The following is a 13735-nucleotide window of genomic DNA, read 5'->3' as shown; positions in this document are numbered from 1 at the left end:
CATCATGCTTGCTTAATTTTATTGGTCATAAAAAAACTTTTGTATCCCTCTAAGATCTCTCGACAACATTTATCAACACAAGGGCCCTTAATTTACAATCGTTTCTGTTCTGCCTGCGCATTACATAGTCTTGCAATTGAGATCAATGTTCTACATCAATAATGATCTTATGAACCCATTAAGAGAATGACTGCGAGTTCTCCTGTAATTAATGAGTGGCCTCTCTACCCTGTCCTGCATATATATTATATACATATGTGTGTTAGTTAAAATCTAAAACTTTCACACATTACATCCCTGTCTAATCACACCACTCCTAAAAATGTCATGACTCGTATCATCCACAACCAAACAGGTTGCATTTTTCCACAACACTGAAATACCACTGCAGAGATAGCACAATGTTCCTTATACCAAAACACGAGTTAGCAAGCGAGCAAGGAAAAGTGCAACATTCCGATCTGAAAAATAACCTTATCTTATCACATTAAACCTATATAATGTCCACAAGGGGTAAATGTGTTTCACTATCCCGAAAACATTTTCTGAACAAGTAAGTCAATCGTTTTACCTGATCCTGCCCGTATGTTAATTGGGAGAGTGAGACTGGACACACGGTACCCTTTTGGGGAATCGAAGGCGGAACTCCGGCGTGACGAGCGAACGCTTTTACCACTAGGCTACCTCACCGCGCCATAAATGTTAAAGCATAACAAAACCCTGATGAAGTCGGGTAAGAACTGTTCCCATGTAACCTGTGCTGGTTGTAAGAGTCAACTTAATGGATCGGTTGTTCAAGCTGTGACTTGGTTGATTGCGTGTCATCGTACCTGACAGCGTGTATTGGATTAGCTATGCTGTTAATGGTAGAAACATTGGTTGTATGACTTTCCGATATTTGAACCTGCCAATTCTTGCAATGACAGGCAATTTGGATTGATCGATGCGATATTATGTCACATCTCACAGTTGTGAAAACCAATGTGATCTGAACAAAACGCTATGATCTTTTGCAAAGAAATCGAATTACAAAGTAGTCATTAAAACTCTTAATTCAAACAAATAATCGGTAATACCTTCTTGGGTTCACAAGACATAAAATCACAGACTAGCGAGGATGAACCTTCTTCGTGTATATGTAAATGTATGTACATTTATTTGTGATAAAATGTCTACTGTCAAGCTTTCCCCTGCTGGGCAAGGGAAAGTATACACCCATGCCTGGTGTTGGGTAAAACAAGAAATGGATACCATGGCAATGTATTGGATACGGGTATCATGGTTGTGTTTGGTTACGTTTGCAGTGTGTCCCTGACTGCCTTCAGCCAAAGTTTCTTCATTATATTCCTTCAAATTGGCGGGGCGGTCGAGTAGCCTAGTTGCTAAAGCGTTCGCTCGTCACGCCGAAGACCCGGGTTCGATTCCCGACATGGGTACAATGTGTGAAGCCCATTTCTGAAGTCCACCGCCATGATATTGCTGGAATATTGCTAAAAGCGGCGTAAAACCACACTCATTCACTTCAAATTGGCAATGGCTAATACACCAAGTAACCTACCCAGCATTTAACAGCTTTGTGAATATCAATTATCATTATTTTCAGAATGCTAAGTATTACTGTGCTGACGCTCTTGGCAGGTACGCTCGGTTTTCCAACATACATGTAAGTGTTTGCATGTTGTGTCTCCTGAAGGAATTAAGTTGTGTCATCCTAATAAAAGAGCAAAACTCTTTCCATGTTCAACTAACTCAGCCAAATGTCCAACTGTATCATGCGCATGTGTTTTATGATTCACTATCAAATAGTGATGACACCAGGTGTTTTATGAATCACTATCAAATAGTGATGACACCGGGTGTTTTATGCATCACTACCAAATAGTGATGACACCGGGTGTTTTATGCATCACTATCAAATAGTGATGACACCAGCTGTTTTATGATTCACTATCAAATAGTGATGACACCAGCTGTTTTATGCATCACTGTCAAATAGTGATAGCACCGGGTGTTTTATGAATCACTATCAAATAGTGATGACACCAGCTGTTTTATGATTCACTATCAAATAGTGATGACACCAGCTGTTTTATGCATCACTGTCAAATAGTGATGGCACCGGGTGTTTTATGAATCACTATCAAATAGTAATGACACCAGGTGTTTTATTAATCACTATCAAATAGTGATGACACCGGGTGTTTTATGCATCACTATCAAATAGTGATGACACCAGCTGTTTTATGAATCACTATCAAATAGTGATGACACCAGGTGTTTTATTAATCATTATCAAATAGTAATGATACCAGGTGTTTGCGGAAAGATAAGCGTATCATGCCCGAACAGGTGGCACCTGAAACAAACACGTGCAAAGGCAAGTCAATTGTTCACCTGACTGAAACCACATGGGAACATATGGTATAAGACAAATGTCCCCCACTCCACATGTCAAACACCAAACATTTTCAAAGCTTTACTGGGGCCGTGAATTTTGTAACCTTGATGTTCTCCTCCTGTTGAAGATGTTTTCACTTTCAGCACCCAACCCGGAGCTACGACAACCCCGCAATTTCCGGTGTCCCCCGACGTGATATTGCTGCAATATTGCTAAAAGCGGCGTAAAACCATACTCACTCACTCACTCCGTACATACTTGCTATCATCATCACTTCCTTCAACACAGTCGACGCGGACAACAACGGACAGCTTGACGTTTCCGAGTTCTACAAAGTCTTTGATTAATACGATACTGACCGTGAGTGAAGGTCTTAACCATATAAACTTTTTTTATACCTATTATATACCATTTATCCTTCACAACGTGCATCACGCATATTGAAAAATATAGACATGTTTGGCATTACAGGGATATTGTTATAATGGTGAATATGTAGACAAACTGAAAACAACTTTTCTGTTCTGAACTTTCTCGAGGACGGAATGCCACGGATACAGCTGACTAACGTGAGAGATCCGATTGCCCATTGAAGCCATGCATTACAGAAATGTCCTGTGTGAAATATTTTGCTGAGGTTGAGTTCAAAAGTCCTTAATATAAGCATGGCAGTGCTGGAGATATATTCGTTATTGACATAACCAAGTCCAATAGCTTTGTTGTTTTTGAGCCATAGCTGTGGCTATTTCCGATGAGGTTATACGTTGATTCAGAGTGCTATATCTGGAGTTTAGATCAATAGCTTTGTTGTTTTTGAGTCATAGCAGTAGCTATTTCCGATGAGGTTATACGTTAATTCAGAGTTGTATATCTGGAGTTTAGATTAATGTTGATACCATTTTTATCTGGCTAATTTTCTTTGTCTTCATTCTTCCAAATTAAAAGAGTTCTTGTGAAGGCGATCCCATTTAACTGGAGCAGTTTCATGTGTTCAGCTCGCATTGATTACCCCATTTAACTCTGAGCAGTTTTTATCTTGTTATATCTGCCTTCATAATATTTACCGTTTTCAGTTTTACAACCTTTACCAAATCATGGTTTGATTGTCTTCACATTTATTAAGAATGTTGGTGGTAGCTATATTCAGGGTTAGTGAGATTGCACAGTGAGCGTCTGAGAATATAAAGAGTCGAATATCATATGTCATATATATATCATCATATGTTGAGATGGAGTAGTTTGCCACACGAGTACCCTTGTAATATTTTCCTCTTCCAGTTGTACAATGTTTACCAAACCATATCCTGTTTGTCTTCACATGCTTTATATTTGCCTTTTTCCTTATACTATATATACGAAATGTTTTCCCGGCAACTGTGAGAAAAGTATCACTCAGTTTGTCCACAATATAATTTAGGTAATTAAGTTCTTCCAAATGTTGATTCATTGAGTTAATGTCATTTATGTTTATAGAGGCACCGCATTCATTTTAAAGTTGTTTGTTCCGTTTTCTAAATGCCACTGTTTATTTTTTAGTAACACTATTTCGGTAGATAAGTGAGATTGCACAGTGAGCATCTGAGGATAAAGAGTCAAATTCAAACACCTGGAGGTTGGATATGTAGGGAATAGCATGGTATGGGGTAGTCCATCACACTAGTACCCTTGCATGTCACTTGATCTATACAATTCTTCTGTCCAAATCTACCATTGTGGATAGACATACTTTTGTTTTTGTAAATGACTTAACATTTATTTCCACGGTTCTCAACACGTCCTTCATCTTAAGATAATCGTTCCTGTAATAATCCATACTCAATACGTTGTTGCTGTTTAAATACTTTGTGCCTGATTCATCAGTGTTTATTATGTCTGGTTCTTGCTTCACAATCACGAATTCGAGATGGGCTGAGACGTCCAAGGCGTAAAACTCGGAAACACTATCTCCTATTCTATCTTCAGCTTTTCTTTTATGAATCTTCTAACCTTTTCAATCCTAGATTAAAACACAAACCTTAAATGTGAACCACTAACGCCACAGAGTATACGCTGAGTATATTCTTCCCTCCCACGTGTTTACTGCCTGTGTTTGTTGCATATGGATGATCATAAAATTACCATCAACGGAGTTTTTCAAGTACGTTGACTATGACCACGAGAACGTCCTTGCCCGGGGAGGGACGAACATGATCTACAGGATCTTCTACATCAACGGTAAGTATATCTTGATTCAAATTCATTCTGAAGAACAGCTTCTAAAAGATTTGACAGGCATTTACTGTACGTTGTTATGGAGCCGATTGAATCTGAGTGAGTTAAGAATGTCTGTGTTCAACTTATGTGTTATGTGTTTTTGTCAACAGCGGGATATGTGCTTACAACCAAAACTGCTTCCACCTTAATCAACCTGGTAGAGACTTTAGTTTGTACTTAATGATCCCCAGATAAAACGAATTCAAGACTGTACAAAATATATAACTTGTTTTTTTTAATATCAACAGAGGGTAGAATTATCTTCGTGGGATATAAGCGGTTTCAAAAGACCTAGGCTCCATTCAACATGGCGACAATAGGATGATCGTAACTCCCATACTTTAACTGAGGTTTATGGTAGCCGTAGTTATGCTGCTTTGTGGAACGTGTCCCTGAAGTACAATATTCTCCCTCATCGCTGACACACAACGATATTACTGAAACACCCTTCAAAGTAGCGATAAGCTCAACCATCGTCCACTCACGCACCCATTCAATCCAAGTGGTATTTTAGAGAGAGTGAGTTGGGATCAACACCATTATATCAGGGTGTGTAAACTTAAAATATGAAAGCCTCGAATAATGCAGGTCTAAGACGTTTCCAACTTCAAAGAAACCCAGTTGTGGTCAGTATCTAGGGCAGATGTTCAGTGTGATTTCCGTCTGCCACTATGGCAATGTTTTTTTACACATTACGTGGATGTTGATAAGCTATGTTGGAAAGATTGCCCAATACCCAACGAGTGTCTGTCTTAATCTTAGCAGAAATGAGTATCGAGTGGGAAAGACATGTAATTGACCAACTGCGTGGTTCATTAGTCATGTTAGTCCACAGGAACTCGATGATAGCGTGTGTAGCATAATATATTCGTATAGAAAAAAATCACAACCCTCTATATACATAGAGACAAGGAGTGACACCCGCCATCTAGGTTCTTATTCAAGATTTGGCACTCGGTTCGAATCACAGCTCGATATCGCATGAAATATAAATGTCACTTGTTTCCACCTATCGCTCCTTGCTAAACAATCCATGGGCTACACAATCGTGTTCATCTGTGGTCACATTACCTCGTATTTATTTTTAAAAAGCCATCGGATATCAACTCTATGCTTCGCCGACAACGTATACCAGAAAAAGGTGGACGGAAGTTACCTCACTACACGGGCTGAATGCAGCAAACGTTTCTCATTGGTTGAACTATTTATAGAAGCACGAAGCATGGCCCCATCTTGTAAACATGTTCGTATATACAGCTGCTCATCATTTAGCCCTAAACATCATTGTCAGTGGTCACAATCTTGCTCTGATTGGTCAAGCAGGGACAGGGAAAACGACCCTCATAAAACATGTTTCCTACTTACTGTCAGCAAAAGACCCGTGAAGATTCCGGGGTAGAATCTAAAAGGCGTAAAAAGCGACTAACGGGATCGGGTGGTCAGGCTCGCTGACTTGGTTGATGCATGTCATCGATCCCAATTGCGTGGATCGATGCTCATGATATTAATCCATGTATTGTCTGGTCCAGACTCGATTATTTACAGACCGCCGTCATATAGCTGGAATATTGCTGAGTGCGGCGTTAAACAACAAACCAACCAACTGTCAGCAAAAGGTAAAACAGTGCATATTACTGCTAGTACAGGCATTGCTGCACGCCAGTATCAACATGGCACGACACTTCATCACTGGGCAGGCTTGCGTGATGGGAAGTACTCGAGTTTCGAGCTTATGAGAAGATTAAAAAGTGACGAACATAAGCACACCTATAAGGCAATAAGGAAATGTGATGTACTTATTGTCGATGAAATAAGCATGATCAGCAGAAACACGTTTGAACAGGTAAGTTCTAATATTTGACTCAGCTAGGTAGATATCTATAAATTGTTAAAAAACAGCAGATTCAGTAACTTTCACACAGATTGAGATCTATATGTAATTATCAATCTACAGTCTTAATTCATTTTTCAATCATTCCAAGGAAATATGAGTTCGCTTACACTACTCTTTATTAATTGTTCATGTTATATATTACTTTTAAGATAGACTACCTAAGTTTATTATGTAGATGTTGACTAATTAGATTAAGAGAAAAACGATAAAGGGAAAATTCTATGTCCATAAATATTATTAAAAGGAACTCACATTCACATGAAATGACAATGCATCATAATCATGATAATGGCAAACTAGTTCTGATGGCTGTTCATCTTAATTTCAGGTTGAGTTTCTTTGCCGAAACATACGAGATCCAAGCCTATGCTTCGGAAACCTTCAGGTTGTATGTGTTGGGGACTTCTTCCAGTGTCGGGGGCACGGGTGGCCCAGTCGTCTAAGGCGCCGCGATTCGCTGTGTTGCGTCCCTTGGACACGCCAGAAACCTATGATTGTGGGTTCGAATCCCGGTTCGCCCCAATTATGTTTCTAGGTTTGTCAGCACCATACCCGTGCTCGTGGGTTTCACCGAAGTGGTAAACGTCTTAGACCTGCATCACTTTGGGCTTTCCTCCAACATTAAGCTGACACGCCGCGATATAACTGGAATACTGTTGAAAGCGGCGTTAAACCCAAATCACTCACTCACTCACTCTTCCAGTGTCCTCCCATCCCAAATGATTTACAGAGAGATCCTGGTCACTTTGTGTTCACATTGCCAGTTTGGAAATCCAGTATCACTCACAGGGTTGAACTAACAGAGGTACAACGGCAAGGAGATTATAGACTGATAACTGCCATTAACGAGCTGGAAAAGGGTTGTCCTAGCCAGGATACTAACACACTGATGTATGGATTGGCACGCCCTCTACCAGATGGTGACCCTCCTGTCTATTTATATGGTACTAGATTGGAAGTGCATATCCACAACTCCTCTGAATTGATGAAGATGCAAGGTGACTGTGTGGTATACTGATCTGAAGATTTAGGAAACCAAAGGTATTTTGACAAGGTCCAGGCTGATAAGGTTCTTGCACTCAAAGTGAAAACTCCTTTCATGCTTCTGAAGAATCTCTCTTATAAGTTGGTCAATGGACTTGAAGGAACTGTCATACAACTTGAGATTGATGGTCCAGTTGTTAAGTTTCATAATGATGTTATTAAACTCAAGAAGGAAGCATTCACTGATTTACAGTACTGTTGAGCAGAGCAGAAGCTTCTTGCTGAGAGACACCAATTCCCAATAGCACTCTCATTTGCCAGAACAATCCTCAAGTCACAAGGGCAAACCATTCCAAGAGTTGTAGTCAACTGTCAACACATCCACAATCCTGGACAGATGGGGGTAGTTGTAGGTAGATCAGTAGACACTGATAACCTTCGCATACAGTTCTACAAACCTTCATGCAGCAAAAAGCATTCACAGGAAGTATATGTTTTTTTTATGAAGAACCAACTGGCCATCTGGAAGATCATGCTGTGAAAAGGTAAACATTTTACTTGTAGAAACAAATAATGATAAAAATTGAATTGCATGTAAGCATGATAAACCCATCAAAGAGATTTAAATGGTTGGTTGGTTGGTTGGTTTGTTGTTTAACGCCGCACGCAGCAATATTCCAGCTATATGACAGTGGTCTGTAAATTATCGAGTCTGGACCAGACAATCCAGTAATTAATATCATGAGCATCGATCCACGCAATTGAGATCGATGACATGCATCAACTAAGTCAGCGAGCCTGACCACCCGATCCCGTTAGTCGCCTTTTACGACAAGCATATATACCCTTTACGGCAGGCATGGGTCTACCCCGGAATCTTCACGGGTAGAGATTTAAATAGACTTAAATAGTCTTAAACAGCTTATAACATAATATTTATAATCATAACATAAGCATGGCTGAAATGCATTCTTGTGTTTATTGTACGGTTCTGCAACATAACCATAACATTTATCATGTTTATGTTTGTTAGGAATTTTCATGTTATAACATGTCAATACAGTCAAAGATTTCATACTGCAGGTTTTCCCAGAGCAAGATATTGGAGTTGAGGAGGTACCATACATTGGAGACTTTGAGGATGAGTCAGACTTTGATGAAGCAGAACTCGAGTTCATCAGCGAAATGGAGAGAAATGCTGACATCTCAGATGTTGAGGTTGATATATTGTAATGTTTAGCCACACATATACATATAGATACACAGGGTCTCACTCTATATATAAACAAGCAACAACATTGTTGGAAACATTTCTTCCTTATTTATGGTTAGATCCTGTTTCAATTTCACATGTGTAGTCCATGGGACCTAAAGTGTGTTACAAACCATAGTTAGCTAACCTCATCGGAATTAACACGCGTGGTGTTCTTTGTATGTGAAAACGATTCTTTGGAATTGTTTGTGTTTACATTTAATTTCACATTTCTTTCAAATTTAGGGTGTGCAACCCCAATAAAAACATTTTTGTCACATATCATTTTAAGTTCACCTGATGTGTTTTTGAAGTGCTTAACGTCCATAATAACGTAATATCCATACATAATTGTGAAAAGTGATAGTTTTGCCATGTAAGCAATAAGGGAACAAGAAGAGGGGTCACATATTGCTTCTACAGAACTTGACCAATCTGTTGCGGGGAATATAAAACACATCCTTGTTTTTTTCATAACAGATCGTGAGTCCAGATTTGCCAGGAGATGCAAGGTACAAGACCACAGATGTGGATGACATGCTGAACATGTTACTCGTTCATCAACCGTTGCCCCCCGAGCAGCATAGACTTAATGCCGACATCAACAGCTGCAAGCAGAACATCAACAAGACTTCCAAGTTTGTGAATGAGTTGTATGCAAGCAATGAGAAAATGAAACAAATTAATGACTCTACACTATATTCCGGTACAGTAGACTGGGGCAAGTTTTACAGTTATACCATCAGTATGTTTCATCCACTGAGTACAGGTCATGATGTGCCACCCTTTTCTCCCCTAAACCTGTGAATTTGTTACTAACAGGCAGTTTACTTTCGAAGGTCAGGAAACTTGTTTGTGGAGGGACACAAGGACTCTACATGTACAGGCAGACCCATAACACTTCAAGATACACAAATTCCTGTGTCCGCTTATGGAAAAGTGAGGTACGAGTGTTGGGGGGTCGGTCAGTTGCCAAACTAAAATATCATCAACAGAAATTTATTGCTTAGGATCTACATTTAGCTCGTATTGTGCTTGACAAAACTGCCAAAGACAAGGCATTCCTCCTTGACCATTTAACTGTAACACATGCAGAAATAATGGAGTCCACCAAATACAAGGACAGCCTCATTGACACACAGAGGAAACAGAACTTGTCTTGTGGATTGACTAACATTTCAGACACAACATTCAAGTTTTTCCTTGATCTTGAAAACAAAAGACTACCGCTGTACAGCAAAGACAATCTGCAGAAATATGGAGCAAAAGTGTTGCAATATGTCCATGAAACAATTCTGAATGACACTGACTTGTTTGTGACATGGGTAGGCCTTTTTCTAATGTTACCTCATCAGTTGTATGCGATGATATTGATTCAAACGATGTTAGCACAGTGTTGGACGATTTTAATTGTGGAAGTATAGCAGTATGTGATTAATATCCTTTTATTGTGACATCTTACCTGCATGTCACTGATGCTAAATATAGGCGAAAATTAATCGAGGATATAGGGAAGCAAAAAACAATGGAACACAGGAAAAATGTCCTCACAAAACAACAAAAAATGGCCAAGTCTGCATCCCTGACACTGAAGAATCTGAGAGAAGATCAGTCAGGTGACAAGCACGCGTTTCATATGAAACTGAAGGGATCAGTGATGATTGATACAGGTGCATTGACTGAATTCACCAAGAATGATCTTGTGACACTGGAAAAGTGCTACGGTGTGCAACTCAACTTTTCAAACAAGAAGTATGTTCTGATTGAGAAAATATCAGACGTAGTGCTGTTGACTGACATTATGCCTCACCCAGAGTTATTACATCAGTCCAAGTCAAGTGTCATCCCAGCAGACTTAGAACCTACAACTGATGAAAACACTCCTGGAATTACACCTGACAGTATGTCAGACGATCGTCCACTCTATCCTAATGTTCAGTCAGTTGACACATGTTATGATGGGAAAGTCAGAAAAAAAAGGAAAGGGGAAAGGAAAAGGTAAAAAACAACTGTTGGAAGTTGATGAAGAGTTCTGTACAAGATGCGGAGACATGTGGTACGAGGAAGACGATGAACCATGATCGGGTGCAGTACATGTGAGAGATGGTGGCACAAAACGTGTGGTGATATATCAGATGACCTGTGGGTCAAGGTTTCTGTCGAAGATGCTAATTGGACCTGTCCCATATCTGTTGTATAACACTTTCATGAAGAGCACAAACTAACAGTGAACTAGATACTGTTTGAAACCATTATGTATTCTGTGATGGAACTATTTACATGTAATGATTACTTACTTACTTCAGCAATTCAGCTCCATTTTCAGTGTTTTCTGCCGGGGTAGAATAGGTCTTCAGCAACCCATGCTTGCCGTAAAAGGCGACTATGCTTGTCGTAAAAGGCGACTAACGGGATCGGGTGGTCAGGCTCGCTGACTTGGTTGAAGCATGTCATCGATCCCAATTGCGTGGATCGATGATCATGATGTCAATCACTGGATTGTCTGGTCCATACTCGATTATTTACAGAGTGCGGCGTTAAACAACAAACAAACAAACAGTGTTTTCAGAGGTAAAGCACCACCTGTGATACTTGATTTGCGCCTTGCGGCATTGGCCTTTTTGGATATGACGTTTTGACAGAGTGTGATACTATTTGTGGCATATAAGTATTGAACGTAATTCGGGTTGGAGCCACCTCCATGATGTAAACAACGCTGCTGGGAAAAAGTTTTTCTCCCCAAATGGCCAAATGTCAAAAGTCGGGTGTGCCATGTCTCACTGCCGCTCTTCAAACTGTTGTTTCTGATCTTCTTGGAGAGGTGAGAATGATCAACGAGAAACACAACTGGATACTGACTGAATGGACTGGATGCTGACATGTGATGATCCAGTGGTGATTCCGTGAAGTGTAGCTTGATGAAAACTCTGTTGTTGGATGCTCCATCCAAACAAGTATAAAGTGTATGGAATCCCCAAGATTCCAAAGCTTGAACGACGTCCATAAAAATGGAAAAGATTAGTGGTCCAGTAGCTTGATTGGTGGGATAGTGGGCGACAAGAAATCGAAATCCTGTGAGACCATGAAACATCACCTTAAGGACATGATTAGCCATGGACTTGGATTGACTCTTCTTAACATGGTCTCCGGGGTAGAATAGGTCTTCAGCAACCCATGCTTGCCGTAAAAGGTGATTATGCTTGTCGTAAAAGGCGACCATCGGGATCGGGTGGTCAGGTTCGCTGACTTGGCTGATGCATGTCATCGATGCCAATTGCGTGGATCGATGCTCATGATATTAAGCCATGGATTGTCTGGTCCAGACTCGATTATTTACAGACCGCCGTCATATAGCTGGAATATTGCTGAGTGTGGCGTTAAACAACAAACCAACCAGCCAATCCTGATAAAATGTTGATTTCTGGGTCCAGTCACCTTGAGTCCTTCTGCGTATTTTTTTCACTTTTGGAAAAGCATTAGTAATGCATCTGCGGATTCTCCAAATATATAAACAAAATTATTCACAATTTGATCAGCTGGTATTGAGTTTTTGTCATCCTCAGTGTAAATTCTCATGTAACCTTTAAAGAATAAAAAGTGGGCTTTAATACATGCTTATCTGTCTAGATACATACAAAGTGAAAAATGTGAAAAGAAAATGATACCTATATTTCCTAGTGATTTCTTTCCTGAATGTAGGATATAGTATTTATGTTCAGTACTGAAAAGTGTCATGTCATATATTTCAGATTTTAGTATATATTTCTTGCTATTAATTATTTATACTTGTACTGAGAAATAGATGTTTCATGTAAATGTATTTTCTGATGGTAAGTATAAGTTCATATGATTTACTTTTAGAAGAGGGTCACCAAAAAAGGAAAAGCATTTGTGGTGTTCAGCTTAACAACTTATACACTTAATCAGGGAAGGTCATCATTTTTGGTACACTAGTTTTACACTACACTAATAAAATAAACATATACTATGTGACTAGTCCCAAATATTTGAATATTTCTAATAGAAACATATGTGATTCATAAAATCATTATTTTTTGCTTTAAAAAATGATAATTACGGGATATTCAGTGACATTGAAAACTGTTTCCCTCCCAAAATTGATATATGTATGTGCATTTTTGTAAATCTCAGTACAAATACTACAGTTATTTTTCGCTAGATGTCTTGTTTATCATTCACTGTCCTTTGCACTTTTACAAAACAATGAATTAATAATAATTGCATTGTTATTATTTTTGGGAAGTGGTTCTTACCAAGATATTTTCTCAGTGGCTGACATTTTTGGGGTTGACAAGGAAACTAAACATAATAATATATTTCTGCAAGCAGGCTTCTTATTGACAGTTTTGAAATTCCCACCCTTAATCACGTGCTAATATTATGATCCACTGTGATTCGAACCGAGTGCGAAATCTTGAATAAGAACCAAGATGGCGAGTGTCACTCCTTGTCTCTATGTATATAGAGGGTTGTGATTTTTTTCTATACGAATATATTATGCTATACACGCTGTCATCGAGTTCCTGTGCTCCGTGAATCGCGCGAAGATGCAAGTGCGATACTTTTAAGTTTTACTTGTGATTATCTGCAATTATGACATCGCCTTTGCCCGACGTGCGTCCGAAAAGGAAATCTGCCTGAAGCGAGCTCCCGGAAATCATGGAAGCTCTGAAACCTAGTCCTTGGTCAACAAAAGATGTCACCGAAGCGCTTCACCTAATTTCTAAAGAAGACGTGATTGACGCAGTAGCCAAAGCAACAAACCTCAAAGAAGAATGTTTCCATTCTAAAACGTTTGCAACTTGTAAAAAGGAGACGTGAGTTACAAAAAGAAGTTGAAAGTCTTACGAAAGAATTAACAACGGTAAATATTCCTGATGGTCACGTGACCGAGTCTTCCCGCCAGACCTTGGACCCACAGATCTTCAGCAAC

The 13735-nt window shown here is 39.4% G+C and overlaps 1 long non-coding RNA gene and 1 pseudogene across 1 annotated transcript; both read left to right on the top strand.

Moving 5' to 3' along the window:
• Positions 1-536: 536 nt before the first annotated feature.
• Positions 537-6045, top strand: LOC125377071. Its single transcript, XR_007219443.1, has 4 exons — positions 537-553; positions 1604-1663; positions 2542-4612; positions 5744-6045. It is a non-coding gene; the product is annotated as an uncharacterized LOC125377071 (long non-coding RNA).
• Positions 6046-7573: 1528 nt separating this feature from the next.
• LOC125377070 lies at positions 7574-11188 on the top strand (annotated as a pseudogene).
• The last annotated feature ends 2547 nt before the right edge of the window (positions 11189-13735 follow it).

This window comes from Haliotis rufescens, unplaced genomic scaffold, assembly GCF_023055435.1.
Source record: "Haliotis rufescens isolate VD_foot unplaced genomic scaffold, xgHalRufe1.0.p SCAF_8, whole genome shotgun sequence".
Classification (NCBI taxonomy): domain Eukaryota; kingdom Metazoa; phylum Mollusca; class Gastropoda; order Lepetellida; family Haliotidae; genus Haliotis; species Haliotis rufescens.
The sequence above is the reverse complement of the archived record's forward strand: the minus strand, read 5'-3'. Positions and strand labels throughout refer to the sequence as shown.